Here is a 9226-nt window from a genome sequence, read left to right as displayed (position 1 = left end):
CCCTGCCTTTGTTGAGCCTCGGGACAATTTTTATGGGGCTAACAGTGTATGTGGGAGTTAGGGCAGGAACTGGATAGGCCTTGGAACTTCTCAAGGGGAGACTCAAAACTTTTGGGATTTCAAGTTGCTTTGGACATCAGGGCTCCATCTGGGGTTTCTGGTGCATTACAGGTTGGTCTTGTGTCTACAAAACAGACATTATAAGGTAGCCTCCCTCCCTGGTTCCTGCAGCAAGTACTGGGGAGGAAAAGGAACAAAAAACAAGGTTAATAATTCCTGCAAGGCTGTGGAGGAATGTGCCTGTGCAGTGCATGAGGTTACAAGGGAGGAAACGCCTACCTGAAGGTTTACATGAATAAAGCATGTGTTTGAGTTCATTTTTCCCATCATCTGAAAGCAGAACATTCCTCTGAAATTTTCTGGAAGCTGAAATGGCATGAAGCAAAGAAGCAATTGCCATTGACTTACATAGAAAAAATTTTGAGCATTCCCGATCCCCCCAAATAACCTGTCTTGGGCCTTTCTGATACCTCAGGACACATCTTGCTAAGGGATGCGCAAAGTAAATCGAAGTAAAGCACAGGTGCTCACAGACACAGTTTAAGGCTCTGGCGGCTTGAGGCTGAGATGCCCAGGGCGGTTCCCAGGCAAGGCGCTGGGTGGGGCCCCTCCCACGGCTGGGGTGAGCGCTGAATGCTATTCTTGCCTTTTACCTTTTTTTCCTAAAAGCAAAAAATCCTCTTCGGAGTTCTTTCAGCTCACAAAAACAGGTAACCAATGTAGGTCTTCTGGAAAAGTCAAGCGGCATTAACAAGAACTTTCAAAAAGCAGGGGTACTTGTAATAGTGTACAGCCATGTATTGTCGCCTAGCAAGCTGATAGTGACATCTGGTAAAGTAGGCCATTCATTTATGGTCTTAGGATTTGAGGGCAGCTGAAGTGCTCTCTAACAGGAAGGGAAACTTAAACTCCGGAATAAATGACACTCCTCAAAGGGAAAACATGGGAAAATAAAGATGTTGAGAATGTTTGGGGAGTTTATAAAATCTATTCCTGTGTCTTCCCCTTGGACTTTCTTGTACTGTAAATATAGCCCTAGGTGGGGCGCCTGGGTGGCTCAGTCGGTTAAGCGTCCGACTTCGGCTCACGTCATGATCTCGCGGTCTGTGGGTTCGAGCCCCGTGTCAGGCTCTGTGCTGACAGCTCAGAGCCTGGAGCCTGTTTCAGATTCTGTGCCTCCCTCTTTCTCTGACCCTCCCCTGTTCATGCTCTCTCTCTCTCTCTCTCTCTCTGTCTCAAAAATAAATAAGTGTTAAAAAAAAAATTAAAAAAAAATATAGCCCTAGAATCAAATTTTTCCTATATGTCTAGAAATAAATAGATGCATATTTATAATTATATAATTTACAACGTGTTTATAGTTTCACAATTTTATAATAAAATCAGATGCTTTTTTTAATGTGCTGAATGACACCTGAAGATGTAGACAAACTGAATCGTTCTTCAAAAATTGTCCATCAGCTCTCCTTTCTCCTTACTGTTATTTACGGAAAACTTTGCTCTTCAGTGAAGAAAACTTAAAAAGTAGGGTAATCCTAGGAAGAAAAAACTGACTGAGGACCAAAAGGCACAATTTCTGAGGTGCAAGATTTTTTTTGTTTGGTGTTAGAATTCTCCAGTGTCCCTCCCTCCCTCTCTTCTTTCTTTCCTTGGGCTGGAGGACTTTCAGGGTCTGAAAGTTACAATGTGTAGGTCGTGTCCTTATGCTGTGTTCTGTGTTTATTTCTCAAGTTTCCCCCTGCATAGAGTTAATGAGGTATTTCTGTTAATTTCCCCTTTGGTGGTTGTATGGAAACATTCTCTCTTTGATCCAGAGAATCATAAAAAGGGAATATGGTAACATCGGTAAGTATAGTATAACACGTAGTATAGTATAACCTTGGTATAGTAACAATGGTGCAGTAACATTACTGAGAAAAATAAAAATGAGAGATGTGACAAAGATTCAAATCAAGGCCACTCTGCAGGCCATTCTACCAGAAAACACTGTAAAGGTAGTATTTAGAGGCATTTTCTTCCATAAATTTAACCCATTTTCCAAGAAAATGTTTTGTAACTTTTTATGTCTGGTTAATTACCCTGGGCTTACGGCAAAACAAAAATAGCCTATTATACATACCTGGTCAGTGAAGCTTCTGATGCCTATTATACATTGCCAATACACACATCCTTCTTGCATGCAATATTAAATATTTTTCTAGCATACATCTTGACCTAGCATCATGATCAGAAAAGTCAGATTCTTTAACCAAACTAAACCAAATTATAACTGACATCTGTGATGTTTTTTTTAATTTTAATTTTAATTAATTAATTAATTAATTTTTTTTTTTTTAGGTCTTCGTGTGGCAAATGAGAGTTGAATTTTTTCCCTGAGTCATGAACCGGCAACATTAAAAGAAACAGTGTCTTTATTCTCCGTTGGTAGTAATGATTATGATTATGACGGTAGGAGCTGGCAACATTTTTGAGCTTATTATGTCTAAGGCATTTATTTGAGGATAAGCTTTATACGAATGAATTCTCAAAACAAACCCCCCCCCCCACACACACACAGCAAAGTGAATAGGGAAACATTAGGCAGAGAGAGATAAGGGACCTTATCTCTGCAAGTGGGAGGCTGAAGAAACAGCAGGGTTTGGGCCAAAAAAAAAAAAAAAAAAGGAAAAACGTATTCCAGACCCGCCTGGGCAAGGTCCCATGAGTGGAGTCCCACAAACTTTCCGATAAGGTCCCAATAAGAAGTCAGGGACAGAAATCCTCAGCGGCTACCCAGTCGGGACCCCTCTCACTCTTGCGAGCTTTATACTTTCCCTCAATAAACTCCATTGCTTTGCTCACTCTCTGTTGTTGTCTGTGAGATTCATTCTTCGGCTCTGTGAGACGAGGACCAGTGTCTCGCCCACCCTCCTGTAACAAACGTAGTTATTATTTGTCCCTACTTGATAGAAAATTTCGAGGCAGACCAAGTTAAAATAGCTGCCAGGCTAGCATGGTTTTACCTGCAAAGACAATACGGCTAAACGAATGACACAAAACAAAATGAAAAGCAACGTATCTCTATAAGAGATAACACAAATGAGAATTCAAAACAAAACAAACAGAAAACCATAGCCAAAATGAGAATTTTTTTGAATGCAGGTATACACATTTTAATTTATTTAAAAAAAAAAATTTTTTTTAACGTTTATTTATTTTTGAGACAGAGAGAGACAGAGCATGAATGGTGGAGGGTCAGAGAGAGGGAGACACAGAATCCGAAACAGGCTCCAGGCTCTGAGCTGTCAGCACAGAGCCTGACGCTGGGCTCGAACTCACGGACTGTGAGATCGTGACCTGAGCTGAAGTCGGCCGCTTAACTGACTGAGCCACCCAGACGCCCCCTTTTTTAAGAATATATTTACACCTTTGGGGCGCCTGGGTGGTTCAGTTGGTTGAGTATCCAACTCTCGATTTTGGCGCAGGTCATGATCTCGCAATTTGTGAGATCGAGCCCTGCGTCAGGCTCCGCAATGACAGCATGGAGCCTCCTCGGGATTCTCTCCCTCCCTCTCTTTCTGCTCTTCCTCCACTCATGCCCTCTCTCTCCTGAAATAAATACATAAACATTACAAAAAAGTATATATTTATACTTTTAAAACAGGATGTGTACATATACGACGAGCCGGCATGGTTGACACAGATCACATCCACACTGGTGAGCTTTTGGGAATCATTTAAGGTGCCAAGAATAGTACTATGAAGACAGACAGGGTAAGACTAAATCACCGTTGCTCTGGGGAGAGCAGCAATGAGAGACACGGTAGGTAAGGAAGGAGCCTCGCTGTGGATGCTACAGCAGGAACAACTTCCCAGTGTTGCCATGTGCAAAGTTTCAAATCTCCATGACTGAAATGGCCCAACCCATCCAAACAGCCTCCCAACTGGGCTGGTGATTGCAGGTGGTAGATGAACTCACGCATAGTGTGCACAGGGATAGAGAGGAATAGACTCAGAGAAAAAGTCTTGAAGAGATCAAAGTTCAGACAAGCGTATGTGTTTACTCACACATGCTCCCACAAAGGGCATTGTTTAACCATGACCAAATGGCCTAAACATGGCTGTAAACACAGTATTATAGCTGGAGCTCTTATTTGAGGAAACAAAACAACTCTTTTTTATTTATTTTTATTTACTAAAATTTTTTTTAATGTTTATTTTTGAGAGAGAGGGAGAGACAGACAGAGCAGGAGCAGAGGAGGGGCAGAGAGAGAAAGGGAGACACAGAATCTGAAGCAGGGTCCAGGCTCTGAGCTGTCAGCACAGAACCCAACATGGAGCTTGAACTCATGAACCACAAGATCATGACCTGAGCCATGTGCACCCAGGTTCCCCTAACTCTGTCGATTTTAAACAGAGAAATAATATATTAAAGATTGGATAGCTTGGAGAATCTATAGACTTGCCAAAGCATGGGGTCAGGAGGCTACACAGCCACTTATAATACCACAAATCACTGCAGATTTGATAGAGTGAAGTTTACACTGATGCCCATCGCAGAGAGGGTCAGCAGGCTGTGCCTCAAACAACATAGACAATGGATATTGGTTTCACCAATATGGTGACACTACCTTGTAGGCTAGATTCTGTATGGTCCTTGTTTCTTTGCCTACTAGCTTCTATTTGATAAATCCTTGGCCATAATCTCCCATATAATTTCAAGGAAGCCTGGGAAAGTAAATCCCTCAATTATTTTTTCTTGTTATTGTTGTCCTCTCAAATGAGTGTGGTAGACAGCCTTGAATGGCTCCCAGTGATTCAGCTGTCTGGTGTTTGTGCCCTTGTAAAAATCTGTAAACTTGAGTATGAGCTAGACTTAGTAACTCCCTTTTAATGAACAAAATACAGCAAATATGAAGGGCATAATATTGTCATACCTGTATTAGGTGCTTGTTAAGGGCTGAATTGCGTCCCCCCCCCCCAAATTCACATGTACTTCAGAACATGACTGTGCTTGAAGATAGGACTTTGATAAAGATAATTAAGTTAAAATGATTTCATTAGAGTGGGCCCTGATCTGATATGCCCTTTAGCTCTCCTGAGAGACTCCTCCTTGTAGAACACCCTAAGCACAAACATGCTAGTAAGAAAATTCTAGAAAATGCCTAATTGGCACATCAACAAGCCATTGCAGGGGCTTTCATATCTCAAGGGAGGCTGGGAAAGTATTTCAATGCAGTTCTCTGAAATTAGAGATAGATCTAATAAGGCATGGTTCCAGGAATAGGATTCAGTTTTGGGTGACTAAAGAGAATGACACCTATTCGATGTAGTCGGCTTCCTCAGCTCTCCAACATTCATTGTTTACCCCACATCCCACACTGAAAACTGACAAAAAAAATCCCTGCTCCCATCTAACAAAAGAAACTATTTCTCACTATATTGGGTGTCTGTTTTTCATCACAGATCACCTGAGAGTTAGCAGCTTAAAACAGCAATAATCACGATCATCTCTTGGTTACCAAGAGTCAGGAATTCTGGAGTGACTCAGCCGCACGGTTCTGGCTCTGAGTCTCTTACGAGGTTGCAAACAGTGCCTGGAGTCATCGTGATGGCCTGATGCAGGTGCAGGCACCAGGAAGACGCAGACAGCTGAGGACGTGAAATGCTCAGGCATCTCAAATCGGCTTCTCTTTGGTTTTGTTTTGTTTTGTTTCCCCCACAAGGGATCTCCAGCATCGTGTCTCAAGACTTCAAAGGCTGATGTCCCAAGATGACTGGTTTTGTAAGCCTTATCTGGGAAGTTAACCAGTGTCAGTTCTGTGACAAGCTCTTCACTGAAACAAATCGCCAAGGCCCGCATTTCATGGTAGGGGAATTACACTCCACCTGTTTATGTAAGCTGTGTCAAAGCATTTGGTTATATTTCCAACCATCAAACTTGTAGATCCCCACATGTGCTCATTTTCTTATTTCATCCTGATCCAAATCGAATCCCTGATCTCCGGACAATGCCAATTCTTCCATTATTTCCATCACGATTCTCCTCTGTAATTTATAAAATATTGGCAAAACTGTAAAACTAAATGATCACTAGTCTGTCTTTACATGAAGTAATGGGAACAAAAGAGGAAAACCTGAAAACTGGTAAAAATGTGTACACAGCGATGTTTCACTTAGAGTAATGGCCAAATAGCTCTGATAAAGCAACACTTCTGCAGATATTTTCTAGATACTGGATCAAATATAAATTTGTTAAATGAATATATAGGGATATTTATGTTTAAGAATATTTATGTATAAGAATACGTGTACACATATAACAACTATGTTGGGTGACCACATTTTAGCATTCCATCTCACCTAGAAACAATCCAAAGATTTTCAGTTATCACCCTATTTAATATTAGTCTTAAATTTAACTAAGAATTTTATGGGCGCCTGGGTGGCTCAATCAGTTAGGCGTCCGACTTCGGCTCAGGTCATGATCTCACGGTTCGTGGGTTCGAGCCCCGTGTTGGGTTTTGTGCTGACAGCTCAGAGCCTGGGGCCTGCTTCAGAGTCTGTGTCTCCCTCTCTCTCTGCCCCTCCTCCCCTGCTCATGCTCTGTCTCTGTCTCTCAAAAATAAATAAATGTAAAAAAAAAAAATTAAAAAAAATTTAAGAATTTTAGAAGATTTTCAAGCTGATATACTATAGAAAACAATTACCGTTGATACACAAAACATTTCATAATTTCTACTCAATTTATTTGAACATGTCCTTTTACTTTTTTGTGTGTATTTTAACATGTGGACATAATCTTAGTTTATGTTGTCAGTAAACCAGTATAAGAATTATAGGAATTTAGAATGACAATCCCAAATCTCTATAAAAAGTAAAACATACCCCACACTGACAAAGTGAGGTGAAAACATATGCCTGTCTTCAACTCAAAAGTATTGAGTCAGTCTGATCTGATGAAACAATCATTTGGATTATATAAACCTGGTTTCCTGTAGAAAAATGCTCCTGGGGGAACCTGGGTGGTTCAGTGGGTTAAGCGACTGACTCTTGATCTTGGCTCAGGTCATGATCTCACAGTCTGTGGGGTTGAGCCCCGTGAAGAGCTCAGCACTGACAGCACAGAGCCTGCTTGGGGTTCTCTCGCCCCCTCTTTCTGCCCCTCCCCCCACTTGGATGTGCATGTGTGCTGTTTCTCTCAAAATAAATAAATAAATGTAAAATAAAATGCTCCTGAATTAGTTTTTGTTGAATAAATAAACATAAAAAAAAATAAAAAAAAAAACATAAGTGTTACTTAAGCTCTGGAAAGTACTCAGGACCGTACTCCTTTTGTAAGAGCATTTATCCAGAGGTAGGCAAAAATTTCATACTCATAAAAACAGGACCCAGGATAGAATAAATATAGAACACAAAAATTCACCGGTGCAGATCTAAAATTCACTAATACAGACATTCTCCTTTCCAGAAGAAGAGAGAGATATTCTTGCACAAACAGATGGATAAACAAAAAACTAGCAAACCAAATTGTGGAGCATTTCTCACCTGAAAGAAGAGAGAGATCTCTATCAAACAGACCAAAACACTAAATTCCGAGTCACTGTCAACTGTATTCATTTGTTATTGCTGTGCAACAGATGACCAGCAATTTAGTGGCTTCAACCAAAAAAACCCCACATGTCTTATGTCACAGGTTTTCGGAGCGAGGCTTAGCTGTGTTCTTGGCTTCAGGATCTCACCAGCTTGAAATCATTTTGATGGTATTGCAACCTCATCTACGGGCTTGACCGGAGGAGAATCCACTTCCAAGTGCACTCAGGGTATTGGCAGAGTTCACTGCCTTGTGGCCCTTTCCATAGGCACTTTGTCACGTGGCTGCTTACGTCTTTAAAGCCAGCAAGAGTCTCTCACTCAGGGGAGGTCTAGCCACTCTTTTAAAGCTTTACCTGATAGCATCAAGCCCATGATGGATCATCTCCCTTTTAATTAACTCAAAATCATTTGCTTTGGGAGCTTAAGTATCTGCAACACCTCTTCATGCTTGCCTTATTCTGCAAGCTAGAAGTAAGTCACAGCTCCTGCCCACTCTTAAGGGGAGAGAGTTATACAGGGTGTGAACCTCGTGGGAAGCAAAAGTTTTCAATTTTGATGCAATTCAATTTACTAGTTTACTAATTTTATGAATCATGCTTTTGGTGTTGGGTCTAAGAAGTCTGCCTAATTCAAGTTTACCAACCTTTTACGTTTTTTTTTTCTAATGTTTATAGTGGTTCCCCTTACATTCAGCTTCTACGATCAATTTTGAGTTAACTTTGTTATGATACGAAGATCAGGGCCCAAACGTATCTCTATCAATGTGGGCCTCTAATTGTCCCAACTTCATTTGTTGTAAACGAAAGAAAGATAATTTCTCCCATTGATTGCAAATTAATGCAACAGCCTCGCAGCCAGTCTTAAGGGTTAACTTGTTCCATGTTAACACCCTTCTTACTTACTGACTTAAGGCCCTTGATCTGTAAAAGAACTCATTTACTTTTTTTGAGATTTGCAGACCACTGGCCTTGAGGAGTGAAGGACCCGAACTTTCCCAGGCCACAGCAGCCAGCAAGTCTGTTTAAAGCTGCCTCAGCTTTCTGACCAGCTTAGCAAGGTTTTAGCAAAATGCTTTTCTTCGTTTAGATCACGCTGATGATTTTACTGACCTCCCTTTGTGTATCTGTAGACCTTGCCCTCCTTTGAGGAAAGAACAGAGTACTCCTGCACATCAACAAACAGGAACCGGACCCCCTTGCACAACCCCTGAGCACTGAGATAACATTTGGAGCTGGCATCATCGAGTCTGCACGTAATCAAGAAATGTTGCAGGCCACTGCACGCCTTTTGCTGGTTAACTACCCTAAACCTGTTAAAAAAAAAAACCCTGGGTCAGGCAGGAAACCTCCGAGTTGGTTTTTGGACAAGAGTCTGCCTTCTCCCCAGGTTGCCGGCCTTCTGACTAAAGCCCATGTTCCTTTCTCGTCAAAAACTCTCCTCCTGAGTGATGGCCTTCCAAGCGACCGGCAGCCGAACTTGGGTTTGGTAACACATTGACCAGGAATGTCAATATTAGTCCGGACTCTCAGTTGTGTTTCATTAATATATATGTCTATCTGCATGTGAATATTACACCATCTTGATTAATACA

Source organism: Felis catus, chromosome B4 (genome assembly GCF_018350175.1).
Source record: "Felis catus isolate Fca126 chromosome B4, F.catus_Fca126_mat1.0, whole genome shotgun sequence".
Classification (NCBI taxonomy): Eukaryota; Metazoa; Chordata; class Mammalia; order Carnivora; family Felidae; genus Felis; species Felis catus.
Note: the sequence above shows the minus strand (reverse complement) of the source record.